This window comes from Aythya ferina (genome assembly GCF_964211825.1).
Source record: "Aythya ferina genome assembly, chromosome: 6".
NCBI classification, from domain to species: Eukaryota; Metazoa; Chordata; class Aves; order Anseriformes; family Anatidae; genus Aythya; species Aythya ferina.
In genome coordinates, this window is record NC_140303.1 from 39,098,590 (window position 1) to 39,121,183 (window position 22,594).

Genomic DNA, 22,594 nt, shown 5'->3' on the forward strand with positions numbered 1-22,594 from the left:
AAGCTTCTGCACAGAAGTTACTTTGAATATCTAAATACCTAAAAGACTTAGGCATGACTGCGTGCACAAAAGGCTCTTCATAGCTGTGAGAATTTGTAAGATTGGGGCTGCAGAGTATGGGGTAAGGGTTCTGCTTGATTTCACGGAATTGTAGGGGTTGGAAGGGACCTCGAGGGATTATTGTGTCCAGCCCACTTTTATTTGTCCATACAGTGCTCAGCACTTCAAAACTGAGAGTGATAGTGAAAAATAGTGCTGAGTTGCACTGAAAAATGCACTTTCAGTTCTTCATTAAACTGTCTAGCAGAACTAATGGTGCTTATATACGCCCCTACTTATGTATCTTCACTTCTGAATAAAAAATAAAAATAAGCAACAAATCACTATATAAAGAAATTGGTTCCTTTGAGGCAAAATTCAGTTGTGCAGTCTTTGAAACCTCATGGCACAACTATTGCTTTTTCTTTCAGTATACAGAGCAAGCAACACAGAGGTCAGACCAGCATCCGTTTCACCAAGAAATCACAGTCCTAACAAGACATTCCCACACAGATAGTGGAGAGAAAAAGTACCGAAAATAATCAGCTGTTTAGAGACACTAAATAAAACTATACTATACTACAACTATACTATATATAAAAACTATAAATTGACTTTGATCCACATTCACAGCAGATAGGTAAGATGGTCATTTACTAGTGTTCAAACGGACTAAACAGAGGAGGAAAATGTAGAGGGTGAGTTTAATTCTGCTTTTCCACTTATGTATTTTTTTCTACACCATACATAAAGACAAAAGTACAGCTGAAGGTGAAAGGGCATGGCAAAATATATCCCAAAAGATGTGAGAAAGTGGTTTTTCTGATTATGGTGCATATGCTGTTCCCTGCAAACTCCACTCGGCTCTGATCATCCCTTCCACCCGCGTGATGTTGGTCCCAAGTTCTTTTATGTGGGTAATTAATAACTCTTATCCAGTGCTTGATTTATCTTTCTTCAACATGTGTAGATCACATGGAGATGAACTGTGTGAATTATTACCCTGTGGAGCCAAGTAAAGAACTTTGTTTTTACTGTTCTGAGGTTCTTATTTCATAACTTGAATGAATAAAAAATACCATACATATATTTCAAGAAGGACGCAAGAAACTTCCTTGCCTAAACACATGCTTTTCTCTTGATTTATTATTTGGATTTATAAATGTACTCTCTTCAGTGTTTGAGTTATACATTTTTTCTCCGTTAAAAAACAGGGATTAAATCTTAACCACAATGTCTTGATTTAAGCCGAATTTTCTGAGCACCATTTTCTTCCCCGCTTTTCTGTCTCCTAAACTTCGGAGGTTACATGACTAAGTTCTTGCTGCCACAAACTGATTTTTCAAACACAAGATTTCTCTTGTTTCGCTCATGTATTGAATGCCATAAAATCCAACGATAGTGTGTGTATTGAGTAAAGCTTTGTTTAAAACTAGCTAAGCAAGCTCAGCGTGATTTTTTTCCTCCATAGCACACTGAAGACAGCACTGAGGGAGGCCAGAAATGACCAGTTTCCCCCAAGGACATTTCTGTGAAAAATGCCAGAAAAGGGGCACTGAGAAAAAAGGAACATCAACAGTTCTGAATTTAGCCTTTTATTTAAAACTTATGAAAAATAAATTCTCATCCCAACATAGCACAATCAACCATAACATTGCATGGAGGAATCCTCAGGTCAAAGGTGCCTTTCTTGTACTACTGGCAAAGATAAGTAGGAGAAACAATCTCTGATACCTTTTCACTTCTGTGACCCTCAATCTTTGCCTTGAAGTCCAGGACAGCTGATTACAGAGGCATAGTGCCAAGGAGGGCTGAGCAGTAGACGTCCCTGCATGGCTGTGGCAAGTACATCTGACTCTAGTTTAATAATTAAAATCCATTAATGAATATGAACTACCAGACCGTGAAGGTTCCTCTAGCTCTCCTTCCAAAATGGAGTTAGGCATCAGAATTTCAAACAAAAATGCAAGAGTAGAAGTCCTACACCAAACTTATCAATTTTATGCTCCATCTAGACTACAGAAGCCGTAGCCAGCGGCAGTTTCATCCAGATGTGTATTCGGAATGTATTACTCTTCTGGGACCACTCTGACATTTCAGAAATTTTCATTGTCATTTTCAGAGATAAAACTGTGAACATCACAATAGCATGCAAGCATCAAGCCCCAGGGCCCTCCAAGTTGTTTTTTTTTTTTTTTTTAAGTTGAAGGAGTGGCAAAGTCTGTCTCTTCATGAGGATCAGTGTTAACAACATTAAAGTCATCCTACAGATCTGCACAAAGCTCAAGCCATCCTTACCAGAAACTCATTATTCTAGACCAAGTCCTCTCTCAGTTGTGCTTGTATGTGGACCATCGAGTTTAAAAGCCCAAAGCATTGAAGGTATTATTTAGCATCACTTGCATAGATTTAAGCAAGGTATCAAGTCAAAACTCACAGCTGAAGGATCCTGTGGTTCTTCAAGGAATTGCACTCAAGTTATTGACTATACCAAGTTAGATAACCCTCCTTTTCTCACCAAAGCTGGTCTGTTAGAGGGCAGAAGAGAACAGCTTTTGGTTGGAAAGAGGGGCCTCTGTTCCATCAGATATAAAAATATGTCAAGACTAGCATTACAACATGCTAATTAAAAAAATATTAATAATAATTAAAAAAAGGGAGAAACTATGCTAACCAAAGATACAGCACATATAAAGCTCTTCTGTGCTACAATAATCTTGTGGCCGTATGAGCCAGTGGATAGGGTAAACAGAAGGATCCTGATAAACTGCAGAACTAGACAGAGATTAATTACATCAGAAACAATAAAGACATATTTAAAAGATTTCTAGAAAGGATAAATCAAATCACAAATACATTATTATGGAACCTGGGGTCAGCAGTAATATTACTGGAGAGGATCTTTGTATTTGTCTTTTCTTTCTCATTATCTAGTCACTCATAGGGTCTACAACAGTGAAGTATCTGAGAAGCTTCCAGCTGCAAGTAGATTCCTCCTTCCCAGCATCCTTGTGCAATGGGGAGAATGGTATTTGTTCTTTACACGTAGAAAATGATCAAATTAAGTTAAATCACTTATCAAAAATTATGCAGGACCCAAAGAGAAAGGGAAAGAACAGCTCTCCAGCATTCTGTTTAGGCAGTGCTTCCCAATGTAAGTCCTGTCAAATGAGCGTTGTTGCTTCCCCATGCTTGGGTTACTCATGATTGTGACAACCTTCTCACACAACTTTATGGCAGAGAGAGGAAAAAAGGGCCTAAAAGCCGTCTCCTTCATACTAGCAATCATGTCCTGACTAATCTGTTTTGGTACCTTTGAAACTTAAGTGCTGTGTTTTATCATAGTCATTTTTATGACTAAATCGACCTCACCTTCTCAGTGTATTAAAAATAAAAAAATAAAAAATGCAAGGACTAAAAGAACGTAGTATCTTATAAAAAGGCCAAAATCTTCTAAGAATTCCTCAGCAAGAGTTAACCCCAGATCAATGCCAAAGACAGGTGGGTATTATCAGCGCATCTTAGCTTAAAGTGTTAATTTTGTTTCCAAGTAAGACTTTCTGACATTCATAGTGAAAAGATCCCTAGTCAAGACTTTTCTCAGCAGTTTCATTCAGCCTGTTTTGTTGCATCAGTTATTTGTTCAGCATTTGTTCCCAGCTTTGTTTTCGTGTCACCTCCATATCCACTCTCATGCCCTTGTTTATCAGGTGGGTTTCTACATACTCATAATTCTTTGAGCTTCCTTTCAAGTAGCTTGAAAAAAAAAAATTCACAGTATGAATTCATGAAACAATGCATGAATAAGTCATTTCCTGCTTTAAATACACCTCTGAGTAAATGATCCAGAGGCTTTTCAAGAACCATTTACATAACAGTCGCTGATACAGTCTTCAAATTTTCATGTCAATCTCAAAATGGCATTTTAAATCACCCCATTTTCCTAAATGAGGTGAGAGAATTTTAAGAGCAGATTTTCCAACTTCTAGAGCTCTTCTTTTAATTATAAATTTTTATATGTTGAATTCCCCCCTTCTTCCTTCATTAGGGGTAGTGCAGAAATGTCAGAAACACTTTGTATGTATAACCTATAATCCAAATGCAGTAGGGGTACTACTTCAAATAGTACATTTTCTTTTACAACCACAAATGCCATAAATTTCAACAACTGTCAATCCTACTTCACAGTCTGCAGTTTGAAAATAAAATTTGGAGGCTTTGCTAAATGTGAATAACTATCTACTGCGGTACTACTGGGAAGAAACCGATGAATCACAAGATGCTCAACTAGTTACAAATAAATTTAGGTAATTTCCAGTCAAAATTCATAGACAAGTAAATAAAAGAGAGAGATTTGGCTTTCACTTGCATTTCTTTAGTGCAAAAATATGTATGGTTCTAGGGCTCAGCAGCCAAGAACGGGCTCCAGAGTTCAATCTCTCCCTCTAATCTTGTTGGAGTGGGAATAGCAGGGAGAAAGCTTAGACAGCACCAAACCAAGTTGCATCCAGAGAAGTATCTGGGTATGGTTCCTTCAACAGCATGATTCCTCCAAAGACACCGAGGGATGCATGCTAATTCATGAAGTGGATCATCAAGGGGTCACAAGCTCCATCCACACAGGCTGCCACAGGGCAGAACTGCAGAGTTTTTCATTGCCTCAGGGTGACAGTGGCTGTTCAGGAGAGCAGCTCCTTCACTTTTATCTCACAGATGGACTCAAGGACTTCTGCTGCCAGCCTGAGAACAAGCAGCCAGTGTTGAGACAGCCTCCTCTTGAACTATCTCTGCATTCAAAGGTCTTAGAGAACAAAAGAAAGAGCAGAGACAGAGATTGTGATCTCTGGTGCTGCAAGGATCTCTTTGGAGAACAGTCTCTACATCTGTAGCAGTCCTGATCATTACTTTTTGCTGAGCCAGGAGTTTGGGAGACAGAGGCAGAAAGGAGCACATCCACAGCACTTGCCAGTTTTGTTCGATTGACCTAAAAGCACTCATGGACTGGGAGGCATAAATTCCCAGAGGTAGTGCCGCATTTCATTTTTGGCTTCAGGTCTGATTGCCAGAAAATTAGAGAGTAGACTCCGAAGTGCCCTGATCCCAGAGAGCTGGGGTAGCAGTTGTGACCTTCACAGACTAAAACCCACAGGCAGGCCCATTCTGCAAGTTCACTGAAGGAGTCACAGCCCTGTAGGCGCTGAATCCAGAAATACAATGCGATTTGAAACCGGGCTGAAGGAGAAGACAAAGCAACTGGGGGAAGGGAAGATGCCAGAAGGCAAACTCCAGTACAAAAAGAACAAGAAAAAGGCAATGCAAGTTCACAAGAATGCCCAATGGGAATCTGCAAAGGGTCAGAGGGTGTGGACCTGTCACCCTGTCCTAACAAAGCTGAGCATGAGCACTGGGTCACCTAAGCATTGAAAGGACCCGAGACGGAGAGGTGCAATCCATCATTTTCATTGCCAGCTACCCCACACACAGGGAAGGGGGGAAGGAGTCATCATCCCTGTGCTGGGGGATGTGGTTAGGGCTTCTCATTCAACCTGTATGCATAAGGTTTAAAGGAGAGCACTGTCAAAGGAGAGAAAGGTATTAAGATTATGTTAAAATTTAAAAAAAAAAAAAAAAAAAAAGAGGGAGGGGGAGTGGAAAAGCCAAACGAAATGCGAAGGAAAACTGCTTCTTGTTTTGTTAAAGTAATCTCAGAAGTGCTTCTTTCTGGTAGAAGTCATGATTTGATCGAATTTTAGCAACTACTGGTGCCAACTCTGTTGCACAATAAACACTGGAGAAAAGAGTTTAGAGAACATATCAGTCATAACTACATGACATGTTAGTGATGCATGTTTCTTAGAGTGAGAGCAAACAGTATAATTCAACTTCTAATGAAGTCAAACAACCCAAAAAGTAAAAGAGCAAAAGGAAACTCTCTCTCTCTCTCTCCCATCACAAAACACATTAGCAAAATGGAGTGTTCATGATTAATTCACATTCCTTTCCGATCGTCTATCTTGCTAAAGCAGCATAAAATTCAACTCTTTGTTTCTTCCCTCTGAAGATATAGGAGACATGACATCATGGCATCTCATGTAACAGTCAAACCAGAAAGCACAGCTGAGAGGTTTTGAGGTTTCCTTGCAAATATCGGGACGTCTGCAGCAGTTTTACCTATTTGGTGAGAACTTCAAACTGTCTCCACAAGGAAAGGATTTATTAGCTACTTTGCAACGAGCACTGCACTTGCTGCCCCTGCTGTGTGTTGATGGACAGAAAATTCTACAACATCACATTATTTCAGGACTCAGGGCTCTTAAATTAGGCCATAAAAATGCAGAGAGTGGAGATCTTTACAACTATAGAGAGACTCGGGGATACACTGAGACGGAGTCCTTCACTGGATAGAGAGATAATTAGAAGTCGGTGACAATTTGTACAATTTATAAGGAGAGGAAAGGCTTTTCTTTTATAAAGAAGAAAACTAAAATACTTCAAATATACTACACTTCATAAAAGCCAGCTTTTTGAAGCAATTTCAATTAAGCCCAGCAAACTTTTCAAAATCTTTCAGATTGTTCCAGATCTCACCTGACTCTGTTCTACATTTTCATGCAAGAAAAAAGTTATTTTACTTTGAAAATCTGCATAATTAAAAACTGTACTGTCTTCTGATTGATAAAGTTTCAAGTGACAGCTTTGCAGCAAGCTGCCTCCCACACAGAAGCAATTTGTAAAAGCCTTTCAGAGTTTTATGTAACTGAAAAATCCGAGTTGCTCTCATCCAGGTCTTTCTTTCCAGTACCAGTTTAAATGTGACTGCCAGGAACTGCAACCAGTACATGCTTGAATATAAAATGAATTTACATACCAATATTTTTGCATAGTTACGAGGTACCCATTGACAGAAAAGGCTTTCTGTTGTTGTTGTTGTTACTATTTTGGCAAATTTTGAAACAATTTTATATGTAAAGCCCAATTTAAGCCTGCTTTTTCAAACATATTTGGACATAAAATGCACCTTTGCTATCAGCTCAAATGGACTTGGTAGTCCCACAAGAGCAAAACCTAGCAGAATCTACATAAGAAGAAAGAAAATATTACTTCAGTTCTTTCACCGGGTTTGGGTGAATACAAATCTCTGTTTGTTTTCCATCTTCAGTCATATGGTATATTAAACACTAGAGGGAGTACAGAAGAAAGCTGAATATTTCCTTCAGACAAAAAGGCAATATGATCAAAATTTAATACCAGTTGTAAAGGTTTCATCTGAAGCCACGGATCTTCAAGTGTCCTAGAGATCTTGAAAGTTGTTATAGTACAATTATACAGGCTACCTTTAATCTTACATGATGTCTTATAAGAATTCTAGTTCTTCAAAAATAACCTAAAACCCCAAATAGTGTCCTTCTCTGGATGGAGATATCTGCCTTCCCAAGCACATCTTTAGCTTTTAATCTAAAGTACAAGTAAAGTAATGCAAGTTACATACCAAAGAAAAGCCGACAGCAATGCGAAGTTTGTCCGGTATAACTCAGTTAAACATATTTTTACTTAAAAAAAAAAAAAAAAATTAGTGGATTTTTTGTTTGTTTGTTCTAAATAAATAAACTGATCTAGTTCTTATAACCAAATAGTTGTTCTTATAACCAAATAGTTGTGATTTTTTAGATCAAACACTGTGACATTGCAGTAGAAGTTGAGTGAAAATATGGACTTGGGTTTCTGTGTTGAAAGACAAAATAATTGTTAAAAGGAACAAAGTTCTAAGAAATTTTAAATAAATTTCTATTTTAGTAACATTTGATATGGCTAGTGCATTGTTTTATTGCTTTAAGATTATAGTCAGCTATTTCCTAAGGTTCAGAATAAGTATATCTCCAATCACGAGCAAGACTTTTCATTTGCATTGTATTTTGATTGTTCAGTAGGCAGATAGAAATATAAAAAATAGAACAGTCAAACAGTCAGGTGAGATTATTAAGAATAAAAATCAAGTCAGAAAAGGAGCTGCCTATTTGTTATATTTTGCTGTGTACTTTTCCTTTCCTTTGTGATGAAGAAACTAAACCAAAACTCAGCCTGGTGTCCAGAAAAGTCATAGTCAGAGAATGACACAAAGAAAGTGGTAGGAGAAGACAGCTCTACAAATCAGCGAATACTGAAGCAAATCCACAGAACAAAGATTCTGACCTCATAAAACAAAACTCTACTCATTTCCCCTTTTGTTACAGGACCGAGAAATCAGGAACTTATAGGATAACCCCATCTTACAGAACACCTGCTCAAAGCAAAGCCAAATTCAGACAGATCACACGGGACCTCGACCCCTTCCCACTCCCCACAGGCTCTTAAATACTGTTGTTCAAGGTCCCTGCAGCCAGTGCTGCCATCAGTCTGCACATCCCCAACCAGTTCCTCATTAGCAGATGGAGCAGAGCATCTCCCCTACACAACCCATCCAAGGCATATCAAGAAACCTCCAACTCTCCTTGCACCCAAAGTGGTTACTCTTGCAGTAGATGGTTAAACAGTGGTTAAAGTCCCCTGTAGGAATTATGAAGCTTCCTCCAGGTGTTCAAATAAACCTTGGTCCACCTACTCCTTATGACTCCCATGCTGTGCCCTCCATTGGCTTCTCCACTGATCCTATCCCAGAATATCTCAGCCAGCTCAGCACCTGCTCCCCAGCCCAGCTCTGAGCATCTGAGGTGCTCCTTTGAGCATAAACCCCACTGTCCGTGTCTCAAAATTCATTCCAAAACATTCAAAATACAAATTGCATTATACAAATCATACACAAATTAATACAAAAATTCATGACCAAAGTGGAAGAAGATGACTTTGTTCCATATAGGCTGAGTGCTGTGATGCAGAGAAGACACCAGCCAATTAGCTCTACACCCTGCTTGCAAGCCTGAAGACTTTTATTTCCTACAGAAAATGACAGCAGCCTGAATGAGGAGGTAAAGATGCTCAAGACAGCCACCCCACAATACCCTTTGTAGGCACGTTTGAATGACTTGCTCTTTTACAGTCAGTAGACTTTTCTCTTTTGTTCCAGCTCTGTTGTGATCTTTCAACATCCAAGTATTACTTAATTCAGGAGTTTGCTGGATAAAAGATTTTTTAGAGAAGGTTTTCATTTATGAGTGAGTTGTTCTTGTTGGGAGCATTCCTCATAGCAAATGTACATGACTTGCATTATGCAAACCAGAGTGCTACATACTTCAAGCATAATTTTTCTAGTTACTTGGAAGTGGAATTTGCTTTTTTAAGCTGAGAAGTAAAACATGAAGTAACTCCATACCCTCTGTACCTTTAGACTGTAACAAGAGTCCAAATTCCCTTATATGAGAAAAAGAAGGAGGAATTTTGACTCGCCCTGTACAGTTTTGCTGCAAACTTTGTTGTGTGTGATTGCTTCAAAGAGTGAATGTGGGAAAAGAAAATATTTGTGTCATAGTAATGGTCTCATCTATCTGTAGCACTTGACACCACAGCTGCCAGCTGTACGGATAAATATCATGTTGCAGATAGATTGTGTCTGCGAAGCAGCGAAAATGGAATGTTAATTTGGGCTCAGCCGTGCTAAAACCTGGGAGGGCTCCGAGCATGCTCGGGGTAAGTGAGATCTCCACGAAAGCCTGTGCCTTGCTCTGAGCTGGAAGCTGCCTTAAAGAACTTTAAATTACAAATTTCTCTAACTATCTTGTCTACTGAGACTAATAGCTATTAGAGAGAGGCGTCAATACATATAGATCAAGAGACTGTCTCTCAGAAAATCCTTTTCAGTATTTTGTCCATGTTGCTAGATTCTTTTTGGCATTCTTTTTCTTGCTGGCTTGTCCTGTATAATTTGCCAGAAAGTGTTCCCTGTTCTCATCCATCCTTTTTATCCCCTTGGAGATGAGGGTCTGCAATGGACACATTCAGACACTGCATGGTGTCCCCTGTGCCTGCCCATGACAGCACCCTGGCATACATTTTCAGTCTTGCCACGAGCTTTCCCACTGTCTCCCACTGGTGACCAACCATTCTTCTATTTGTTGTTACCCCTTTCAAAACCAATGCTATGATTGATGCCTTTTCTTCCAACCCCAGTGAAGATATTTGCCTTTTACTCAGCTGCCTGCACATACATCTTTGTGATTTTGGGGATGGACCAAAGATAGTATCTACCACATCCAGCAACTGGAGCTCCATCACAGTCTTCAAAGTGTGTTACATCCAGCCATGTGATGTTTTTCTTGGACTCATCCATGTAAGCAATTTTCTGTGGCTGTGTGAACCAACATATATCACCTGAACCAAAGTAAGTTCATGGGTTCATGGGATAAGAACATGGGTTCTTGGCCAAACAGAAGGTTAAGTCATAATTGGTGAAGCTACGGTAACGTAATTAGGTATCTAAGCCCTCAGAAGTCATAACAATTACTCAAAATTAAGCCAAGAATAAGAGGGGAAGATGCTTGCTCAACAGCTAGAAAAGGAACCTACTGTCAGAAGGAACCGCTGATGTTATTCTGATACCCAGCATCTAGGGGAAAAGAAATCAAAGTAATATCAGCCTTGATTCTTTAATTTTTCCTGCTTCCCAACAGCTCTGTGCTTTCCATTCCTCAAGTGGCCAGATGTTGTTCTCCCCAAATAGCACCTCCTGCTGCACTTTCACAGACTGAACCCTGGACCAAGGTGGACATCTGCCTGTTCCCGTATGTCATTTCCAATGTTCTTATCTACTTTCATAGATCAAACTAAAGCAACTATTAGCTGCACACTAGAATACGCAGCCTCAGAAAAGCACTCATATATCAGGACAGGTTCCAGTACATTACTGAAATAATTAGAGGAATAAAAAAAAAATAAAATAGAAAGAAAATTGGACTTCCCTCACTCTCCTCCAGGCTCTGCCACCAATCTGCTGCAGTTGCTTATGCAAACCTCCTCTTCTATCTGTGTTTTCATCAGGACATACAAAATTGCCTCTGACCTTCGGTGAGAAGCTCCCAGATGTTTGTTAAAACCTTGCCTTCATCAAACAAGCTTGCAAACTTGTTGACTCAGGGCCTTTATTCACCTGAGGTCAGGCACTTAACTGAGATGTCTGTGTTGAAAGGATACTTGTTCTAGGCTAAATGAGCTAATTTAAATTTTTGGTAAGTTCTTAAAGCATAAGGACTAAATTAGGCTATACAGACCTCAGGAATTATTCATTTGCCTTCACAGGAGTCAGGAGAAAAACCACTGTGAACTTACGTTCCTTGTAAGTGCTCCGGGCTAGATGAGATAAATCTGGTATGGCTGCATATAGCACTGGGGTGAGCTGGGCTCTGAACAGCACCAGGGTACCTGGACACTGCAAAACAGTGAGTCCTTAGAATAAATATCCTAACCACAAAAAAAAAATAGAGCAGTAAGTGGTTAAGGAGGGTAAGAAATAGTATGGAAATTTTACATTGTGGATATGAGCAAGTCCCGAAGTGTTGTGGTACAGTCCTTTCTATTGTCTGTGCTGCTCTTAAATCACTTCTGTCAAACCAAGTAAAGAAAGAGACTTTGCTCTCAGGTTACAGACAGCGAATATCCCTGTTGTCAGTCAGCTGTTACAGAACTTCAAGTAAGCAGTGTTAATTATCTAATATCGAGGCACTTTTTTTTACTTCTAAGTAATTTTCCATCCTATTAGTTTTTATATCAGAAGCCATGCAGAACTGAGGCTGTAGGCTCTATTTATCTTTTGCACACTGGTACAGTTTGAGTTTCTCCAAATGCAGACCTGAATAAAATCTTAATACCCCCGTTAATTTGTCAGTGATCTGAAAATTGAACCCGAAATAGTTTGCAGAATCTCTTCCACACAGGTCTTTTGTTTTAATTGAACTTTTCTTTTTCCCATAGGAAAGCTAATTTAGTATGACTTGCCAGTAGTAAAATTGAAATTCTTTGGCTAATTAATTTTTGTACCTGAAACTGAATATAGCTGACATTTTATTTTTTTACCAGATTTTAATACCTCCCTCTCAAAAATTCAATCCTTGGCATATGGAACCAAGGAAAAGTTGGAAAAGTTACAAAAGTTTTCAGGAATTAGGAGGTTTCTCAGGGATTACTTTGCAGGGTCATGGAAGGTTTTTATCTCTACAGAGACGGTAGCTAAAATACATGCGAAGTCTGGAGCCAGTGTGAGCTTCTCTTACAGGAAGATTGTGGAGTAAGACGTGAACCCGTGAACTTTTCAACCTCACTTCCACCAGGAAAAACCTGGAGACGTGTCAAAACCAACTTTCACAGCAGAGATGAGATGCACTTGTAGTTTGATTAGATGAACCCATAAGAGCTAAAAGAAACAACTTTTTTGTGCTTAGAACCTAAAGGGCTAAATTTCACCCCAGGAGTACCATTGAAGATTAATGTGATTTCAGGCATCAGGACTGCTGCTGGACTTGGGCTTTTATTCTAAAATGTTTGCATTGTATCAGGATAGTCCTCAGACATTTCTCCTGCTATTTTCCTCACTCTACAACTTTCTGTCTAAATGCTACCACTCCTTTAGCACTCCAAACTCACACAAACTTTTACACTAATGGCTATAAATATTTCTAACAATTCTACATCTTTTAGCAAGTGATTATCACTTTGGATTTTTGCCTAGCTGATGGAATAATATCTTACTGAGCCATATTTGCCAATGGCAGAGTTAGGATCAACTCCAGTAATTGCAGCAAGACCTGTAATAAATTTAACCCACTTACATTATGCATACAAATGCTTCTGTGCAATGCCCAGAATACATAAGAGGTCACATTTCATGACCAGGTTGGACACTTTGTTCTGCAACAGAGCAAAGGGTTGGAGCTGAAGGCTGCCTCCAACCACACAGGACTCTCTGGTGTGTGTTCAGCAGCCCCTGACTGCCTGCCCATTTTGCTTTCCATTGCACACCATGCAGGAGCCAACGAGGACAATACAGGGAAGCACCATACACCAAGGCAGAAGGTAAGGCATGCAGCATTTCACCACATCTTCATCTGGGACGTGCCCTTGATAAGCCCAATAAATTGAAGTACAGCTGTTTTGTTTGTCCTACACAAGTCTGGAAGCTGAAAGATCGCTGTTGTTTCTGTTCTCTTTCCCTTCATGTTTGTACGTGTTTCTACACCTCTGGAGATCTGGCCGGACGCCTTCACTGAGTGAATTCAAAACTCCCAAAGACACAAAGCAGCAGCCCCTGAACTCACAACAGGAATGCTGTACTGCAAATTGGCTCATTTCCCTGTTTCTGATTGCTTATGACTTTCTGACCCATCACACCCTCATCCCACACATTTTGAGTATGGTCGTGGAAACTCCAACATTGCAACGTGTGCATCTTAACACTGCTCTGGCCAGACACCGAAGTCATTTGTATGCAACGCCACACATATTAATATGAAAAAAGAAAAAAAAAGTTTCAGGTGTAGATTTTAAGAAGCACTAATACATACTTGAGCCTTTTGAACATTCAGAGCCCTCAGGACACAGGTGGGCTAGGCAGGCTTTGCAGGGCTTGACAGTTCCTCCTGCAGACACTCGTCCCGTTGGAGCAGCCCCTCTGGAGCCTGTGCACTTTGAGCCGTCCCCGTACCAGACTCAGCCGCCTGGAAGGTGATGCAGACAAGACATGACAGAAACGGGCTTAGTTTTCTTGAAATGCAAAATTAAAGAAAGAGCAGGTGTCTGCTATGTCTAGGCTTGCAGATGCCTCAGATATGTGGGGAAGTGTCAGCAGCACGCTCGCATTGATCTGGGTTTGGCTAGCAGTGCGCTCCCGACGGTCGGAAGGAGGGAGCAGTCCTCTGTACATGCCCGAACATCCATCACCCTCACAGCACTGCTCTCCCCTTCATCTCACCTTCCTTTGAAGGCTTGTTTTCTCCATCACACAGCCTCGGTAGAGACCCCAACCCAACCCAAGCATTGCCACAAACGAGTTCTGATCACCAGCAAGCCAAAGCACTCACTGGGCCCATTTTTTAAACTCATTTCCCGATTTGGGAGCCCTATTTATGCGTCTGAATGTGGATATGGCAAACATACAAAGAATAATATTTATGCAACTCAGGATATTTGAAGCAGAAACAGATAAATATGACTTCTTCAACTCTGGTCTTCACATTTTTAAATGATCTTTTCACATGTACATATCGGAGTGAAAGAAATGCCACATTTTATAAGGGCATCCTATGTAGGAAACTGCATGTAAAGTGCCTCGTTGGTTGTGCCTGCAGACGTGCACTGCAACCAATAAAGCACTGCATCTGTTGTAGTTTCATATGAAACATTCACCCATAAATTATCGTGTTTCTCAATCATTATGCTGAAGTAAAGACGCCTTTCTGAATCTAAGTGGTGTCATACGGACAGTGCTGCGTGAAATAATTACATTTACATTTATTAAAGTCATCTTGCATTCACAATGCATCGATGTCCTGGCCAAAAGGCATCTCTCAAGACATACCATCTTATGATACAAAATACAAATATTTAATGAAAATGGGAAGGAGAGTTTAGGGGTTATTTTTTCCTTTAATTAATGATCCATCAAACAGCCCAAGTGCCTTACAGGAACTGTGAACCGCATCCAGACCTCACTCGGGTGCGGATACATTACAGTAACTTTGGAAGCTGTGCTGGATTCTGTTTTGAAAAAGAGTCTTTTGGGCAAAACATTAATATTTTGTGAATTCTGCATAACTGAACAAAGTGTTTCATGTTGCACATGACATGTAAAGAGAAAGATGGACTGAATAATGGAGAGACAGAACTATTGAAAAGAAAAGAGGGACTAACAGCCCAGGGAAATACGTTTATTCCCTTCCTCTATTCATATCCTCTTTGAGCTTTCCTCCACCACTAGGAAGGCTACACATTTTCTCTATATAAACATGACACTTTAAATGTTTCCATCCTAGCACGGGTCCGGAGCTCTTGCCATGCACTAACCACTGGCCAAGTCATTTGGGCAATTTGGGCTGATGAAGGAGAGGTGATGAAGGCAGGGATCCTTTTCATGTGACAGCACAGAAGAGCTGCTGAGCACAGCAAAAAGCAGAAATCGAGCAGTGCTGCGAACCGCCAGCATTCTGCCCGTACAGATAGTCTAATAGTGGAAAAATGAGGTCTCTCTGCCCAACTCTAACCAAAAACGAGGTGGCCTTGTTTTCGAGGTTTAGTTTTCAAGAAACATTCATCAAGCGGTGTGTCACGTGTGAACCATAAATCACCTAGGCTCTGCTGAGTAATTTTCTTTTAATTACTTGAAAAGCAAAACCTTTAGAGGTGTATGGGTGACTCTTTCTTTTTTAATAAGACACTATTTTTCTATTTATGTTTTTATCTTGGTCAGAAGCCTGGTGGTTTTTACGTGTGTTTTTGGACCTTATAAATAACCAGTAATAAATAGTTGGACGCCTATAATTCAACAGTAGCACAGGATCCTGTCACTGCTCTGCCTGAGTAATATTTTAACATGCAGCAGAGCGATGCTTCTGCTATTTTCTGACCTGCAAGGGGAAGAAGTGACACCTAAGGCTATGTCTACATTATTTATACCACTTTGATAGATTAAATCTTAACCACAAGGATGAGCTTTTAAAACATGCCTGAAAATGTTTAAAGATTCCACAGGTGCTCTTCCTGAGTGCAAACAAAGGCTTCTCTTTGTAGTATGAAAACAAAATTAAAATGTAACAAAGTCCTGGGAGCTATACTTTCTGCTTAAAACAAATCCTTGACTGGACATGTTGGATTTATTTATTTTTAACTGACATATTTTTGGAGCCCACAAGTGATATGTGTATATATATATACACACATGTGTGCGGGCATGTGTATGTCTACATGTATATACACAAGTACGTATATCTTTATGTATCTATACATGTACATATGTTTGAAAATTATTTCAGTGATCCAGTCAAACTATTTGCTCTGATACCCGTTTTTCTCCATGTGAGAGTGTCCTTGAAGACATTGGATTCTAAAATGAGAGATTATTTTTCTTTTTTAGCAACATTCTCTGCAGATAATAATAGCCACCATAGAAAATGCTAATAAAAGATGGAGATTGATAAAGGCCTTCACTAATAATGAATTAACCCTGGTGCATTTGCTTTAATTATTAAGTATGCAGAACTGTGAAAACAAGCAGCACTTTTCACAGAACCTCTCGTCTAGAAAAGAATAGATGGTACTTTCATTTGAGACCTCTCATGAGAAATATCTCTGCAAATTTCAGTCTCAGAACTAAACACGGTATCAGCAAAGACTCAACAGCATTACTGTATGAGCAAAATACTCTTAAAATAGTATAAAATGTAACTCACAGGTGAATATACAGCACAGAGCTACCCAGACAGTATTTTTTGTATTCATTTCTATATGTCTACAAAATATGTGCTCCCCTACATCCCTCATTTCAGAAGGGATTCGGTCCTGGAGGAAAGGCTCCAATGAAGGTATTCCTCCATCATAAAACTGTTCTTCTAAACCATCAATGATGTCCCTTGTCGCTAGAGATCACAACAACACAGCATGCTGCCTATTGATTTAAGGGCTTTTAAATTTTTGTCAAAATATTAATGGATTGCATTTCTCTGACTACATTAGTTTACAGAGTAAAGCCATCTGCAGACTCCAAGTTTCTGAAATATAGCTGGACACAAAGTAAATCAGCCCTTTTGAAATTTTGGGACATTTCATACACTGTCAAAAATATGTAAAATAAGAAATGAGATGTTGTAAGGTCCTCATGTAGGACTGTGAAGCTAACAGATAGATGAACGTGAATGTCCAAATTCTGATTTATTCAAATATATTTCTCAAGTATTGCTGACATTATTTGTACGTGTGGGGTCTTCAGTCATAGTGGCAAAAATGGTTGTGATTATTTCATATTTAGAGCAGGAGTACAACTTCTGCCGTTTATGGCCACTGACTACAGCAGCAATGGAGAATGCACCAATATAGTAAATTTTTTCTGTATTGTAAACTTCCACTGGGTCTTCAGTATAGTAGATTTCCTAATTACCACAACCATATCAAACATTCATGTCACGGCTCTCAGAGCAGTGTAAGAAATTAGGTAACAAGAAGATGAGGCTGATGGAACAACTTCTGTGATATCGTAAAATGCTTCAGTGACAGAGCTGGGGAGCAGAGCTACATGTACATCCTCCCATCCCTTCAAGTGATGCCCATACCTTATAGGAATTGCCTTCATCTGCTTTTACTGAAAGGAGATGAGCTCTGAAGAAAGTGAATCAATTCCTCATTTTGGAAGAGCATTGCAAATGAAGCAAAAAATCTACTGGAAATCCTGGGACTGACAATAATGTGCATAGGCCATAGCAAAATGAACAAGGAAATAATTTTGGGAGAACTACAACTGGCACGATACACGTTGTACAAGGAAAATGTCTGCTATTATTTGGTCTCCCTGAGATCAAGGAAACATAACTTGGGATGTATTTAACTGTAAATAAGCAGTACAACAAAGCATATACGTGACTTGCATTGACATGGTTCCTCTTGGAAACTGTTTGAGCAAAAAGGGCTAACTCCTGATAGATAAAACTACTGTGAAAAAAGGGAATGAATGAAGCATGAAGCAAGAACTCTCTTGGGTCAAAGATAGAAATGTCAAATACCACTTACACAGACTTAAACTCCCCATAGAAACCAGACTTCAGTGTCATCGTTATGTCCTTCCAACAGCACATTTTGAATATTTGTATTTTTACAGTACGTGTATTTGGAACTAGTTTCACAAGACCTTAAAAAGAGGAAGAAATTTTCATAGCATTTCTTGGCTGGTCTGAAAGCTGGACCAGGGTGGAACATGAGAAGTGACACAAGTTTGAATGCTACAAATGGCTCTGGACCGCCCCTGCCAAATCTCAAGCCCAGTTATAATAGAAAAATACCAGAATATATTAAGCTTTTTATTAAGTATAGCTATAATACCGTTGACATTGATTTTGTTTCTCATTCTTAGGCTATTTAATAACTTCCAAATCTGGAGGCAAGCAAGAATTAAAAGATTAAAAACTTATAAACTATATGTCAATTTGTCATTAGAGCTAAAACAGACTGAAACAAATTATCTGGTAACGAGCTCCACAGATAACAATGGTTTTAGAGGAGCAGAATTTGGTCCTTGAGTTTTCAGCTGAAGACAGATGCTGAGTTCCATTAAAGTCAGTAAAAGCTCAAGTAGAAGATCAGAAAATGTTCTTTATTCCGATCACTGTAACCTAAGGATGATCACTAGCTTTTCTTTCCTTATGCCTCCACGACAAAGAACAAAAGGCCAGAATTTTAGGACTCATTTCAGCATAAAATTGCTTTAAAATGTCCTTTCTGAAATAGGTTCCTTCCTTCTAATTCCCAAGGAGTTCATAGCTGTATTTTTAGAAAGGCAATTTGGAATTTAACAAATACAGATACTTGGAAATGTCTTTGTGCTTTCTTACTTTCACAAAAAGACATTAAGGTCATATTTTTTTCAAAAGTGGAGATTGCTTCTGAGTGGTTGTAACCATGGCTACCAAATTTGGAGCCAAATAAAACTGCTGAAACTGGAACCTGGGAAGCCATATGTAATGCACATGATTCGATCCACAAAAATTGGGACTCAGAATTATGGAGAATCTTCCCAGATACGCTCCCAAAGTGCTCCCAAAGACAGGAGACCTGCACTGTCTCCAACATGTTCATTAACAGACCTCTTAGCCCATTTTGCAGCATCCATTCCAATGTCACCATCATTTCTTTTGCTCGATGTGAGGCTTCACTGACCGTTGCTGCAGCCTGTCTTTGGTTTGCTCTCAGCTTGTTTACCCCTCAGCAGAGGGACTGTGAGCATCAGGAAACAGGAATCTGGTTCGCTCACTTTTAAACCAAATAATGTAAAATGAGAAAATCTGATTTCATTTGATTTATTCAGCCAAAAAGCACACTGTCCTTTCATACGCATTGTTCGATGGGTTTGCCTCTTATTTCCCAAAGACTTTTCTGTTACAGAATTCAAGACTCCTCAAAGTTTGAGAAAGACCCAGACTGAAAGGACTAATGGGGATGAGTTGACAGGTATATTCATTCTCAAAGAGCGATGGCACTGCTTTAAATTTTTAATGCACTGAAAAATATATGGAAAGGAAAATAATGTGAAGCTGGCTTTAGCATGATGGCATAACACCATATTTTCTGCATCTATCTATGTTGCAGCCACATTATACAGAACTGTAGAAAAGAAAATGGCAAATTTTGAATCAGTTATCATGGTGCTATCAGCTTAAAAAAATTAATCATTTTTTCCCTTTTTTTTTTTTTTTTTCATTTTTCCAATGCAATCAATAAGCAAGCTCTGGCTATCAATCTCCATGCTATGTAGCAATATTTTATTTTCAAGCCGATAGCTTCACATGATGAATTATGGTCATTAGAAAGCATGATAGTGTGTTTCTGTAGCTTCAGCACAGTTGTAAGTGTTGCTGACAGAATAAAGTGGGAGAGTTTGCTTATTCTTATTGTCTGCATTCGAGATGTAAGTATTACCCCAAGTATGCGCCACTCTTGGCAGCTCATCAGAGCCAAATTTCATTTTTTTCCGAACATTTGAAATGACGTTTCAAGGTTATTTCCCCAATAAATATTTTGCACTCACAACATCTGAATGCAGCTTTGTGTTCAAATGTTGGGCTAGGTAACTATTTATGTTAGCAAAATGTGAGGAAAAGAAACCATCCGAAGCATTTATCTGCTACCCAGGTACATTAAAATGTCCACAAAGGCAGTATCGTGACTGCAGAACGGATTGTAACAAGGCACCTCTGACTTAGAGAGTGAGCCAAACAATACTTTCAGTAAATAATTATGCACACGGTGTAATAGAAGTCATCTCAGCAGCACCGAGCTCCTGCGCTACACGGCTTAACAAGCTGCCAAAAGTCTGAGCTGAACTAGTAGAAGTGACTCTGTGTGCCAGTAAAACTGAACAGCTTTACTGTCTCCGAGACCTTTCTTCTAAATCTTTTCTGAGTAAAAGCTTTTTCACTCCCGCCCTTGTAACAGCCAACATAAAAGCAAGGCATCTTCAGACAGATCGAGGGGCTAGAAATTAAAATAGGTCACTCCTATGCCTTTAATGTCACCCCAAAATGCCCTGGTAGGAAGCACACTTGAAGGACAGACGCTGGAAATGGGTTTTGATGCTGGCGAATTCAGTCTTTGGAGGCACTGGCTCGGCAGGGGGGGCAGCCTGGGCCGGGGAGCAGGATAAAAGCCTCGGTATGAAGCCTCAGAAGAACAGAGTGAAGGCATCAGAAGTGGAGAAAATGAGGGAAGGGAAAGAAAACGGCCCGACCTCCCTTTTAGTTATGAGTGGTCCCGAGTTGAGACTAGAACAGCATTAGGGGAAGAAGCTTCCACTGCCCAACTTAATGGGCTTTGGATGTATCTGGGCACTGCTTTGTGCTCCTGGGTCTGCTAATACAGAGCGTGTCCACAGATGCCAGAGGTGACAGCTGCAGTCTGAGCACATGCTGCTTAGTTAATTTATATTTACCATATACCTGGAAGACAGATCAGTAGCCCCAGGTCCTGTAAAATCATGCAACAAACATGAGCTTTGAAACCATCCCCTAAATTTTTGCTGTTGTTAGCTACACTCATGCTCTGTTCTGGTCCAAACCCTGCCTGGTGACAGTCCCAAAGTGAAGGGAGCAAAGATGGTCAGAATGGGGTGCAGCCTTTCTGCAAATGGCCTGTTGCAAGCAGGGGTCGTGTTCAAAGGGACCCCCATCTGGGAACCCAAAGAGGCCATATCCTATTAGCCCACAGGGCTGTATCTGCAGGGGCTGCCTTTGGGACACACTTCCCAGCGGCAAGAGTGAACAAGCAGTACTTCCAGATGAACAGACAGCAAAAAAAAAAAAAATTACTTCTTATCTTTCTTATCTCCAGGTAAACGTCTGTGGCATCACAAACCTTTTAGCAGCACGCAGTATTTATCCGAAGCACTAGTGGAGTGTCGTAAATGAACATGAAGCATGTCATGTATCAGCATCCTGACTGAGACAACCTTTTCAACATGAACAATAAAAACAGAAACTTCATCGATTTGATTTTAATTGACTGATTGTAGTTCTTACAAAAGTGACTCTCAGATTTCTATCTGCTAGTCAAAGGAAGGATGATAAATCTTATCTACTTCAATTACTTGCAATACATAAACTAAGATCAAAATATTTTTCAAATTCAAGTGTATTCTCAGATGAAAAGTAAACATCTGCCATATTGAATTCCTGCGTGATCATTTTGGCTTTCCATCTTTTTATGGCAGGCTATGTTATAACCTACCTAATTTATATGTTATCAGCAAGTTATATTATAACCTACCAGCTTGGGATAAATAATATGCCTGTAAATTTAAAATATTAAAAAAAAAAAAAAAAGTATAATATTTACAAATATTGTTATATTGTTTTCACATTTTACATAATGGGTAGCTAATTTCTACAATAACCCATACATGCCCAACATTCCTAGTGAACCTACAAAAACCAAGTAACCTTGCCCCATCTATGTCTAAAAATGTTTAACACCTCCAGCACATTTGCATTCCCTGACTCCGGTAAGAGCCAGGCTAGAACAGGCTGCAGATCTCAGCACACAACCCCAGTACTTCGTGCTTTCCTATCTAGCTCAATATGCAACTAGTTAGGAAGATAGAAATAACACAGCACCTGTCAGTCATTGCAATAATCTCATCTCCTTTTTCCCTTTACATCTTCCAGCTCCATGCCATGACCCACCTGTCTATCCCTGGTGCACAACCCTACTCTTGGCACTTCGAAACCTGTGGCACCCAACACTGAAGATTTCTATGACAAGAAGAGTAGAATTTGACTCAGCTCTAATATAGGCCAATATTAAAATCACCCCTCCTAAAGATCTTTGCTGCATTTACGCAGCAACTGATGTAAGCCTATGGCACATTTTTTTCATTACATGCAAGCTGCCATCTTGTAAGAAAGGAAGAATAAACATATGGATATGAAATATGTTGGAATAATCCCTTTCTGCACTGATACATCGCTGTCTGTATAGACATCAGAGAACACATAATATCTAGCTTTGTACATGTTGTGATATTTCACACCGCCTCCCATTTCACATGGAAAAGGCATTTGACTTTGTCTAATACAAGCTCAATTTCTCCTACATTTACCAACCAGAAGAATCCAACTATATAAAAAAGTCTCACTTATTTCAGAAAAAAAAATAATATATATATATATGTATATAAATTTAAGGTACAAGTTCTTAAAAGAGCATCAACATTACAAACTAATGAAAATAAAGACAACATGACCAGCTTAAGTGCATAGTTCACCATTTTTTCAAGGGAACAAGAAAAAAAAAAAATCTATTGTGCAGCAGCTAAAAAGCTGTTGAATATTTACAGATTTAAGACTTAAACAGTTCAGGATTAAATTTGTTTTTTATTAAAAGC

The 22,594-nt window shown here is 39.4% G+C and overlaps 1 long non-coding RNA gene across 1 annotated transcript in view; it reads right to left on the bottom strand.

Annotated features, from left to right (window-relative positions):
• LOC311438653 overlaps positions 1 to 22,594 on the bottom strand; it is a 109,819-nt gene that overhangs the window by 60,199 nt on the left and 27,026 nt on the right. The window contains exon 2 of the long non-coding RNA XR_014694246.1: positions 13,524 to 13,676. This is a non-coding gene — a long non-coding RNA (uncharacterized lncRNA). The remainder of the gene's footprint in view (positions 1 to 13,523; positions 13,677 to 22,594) is intronic.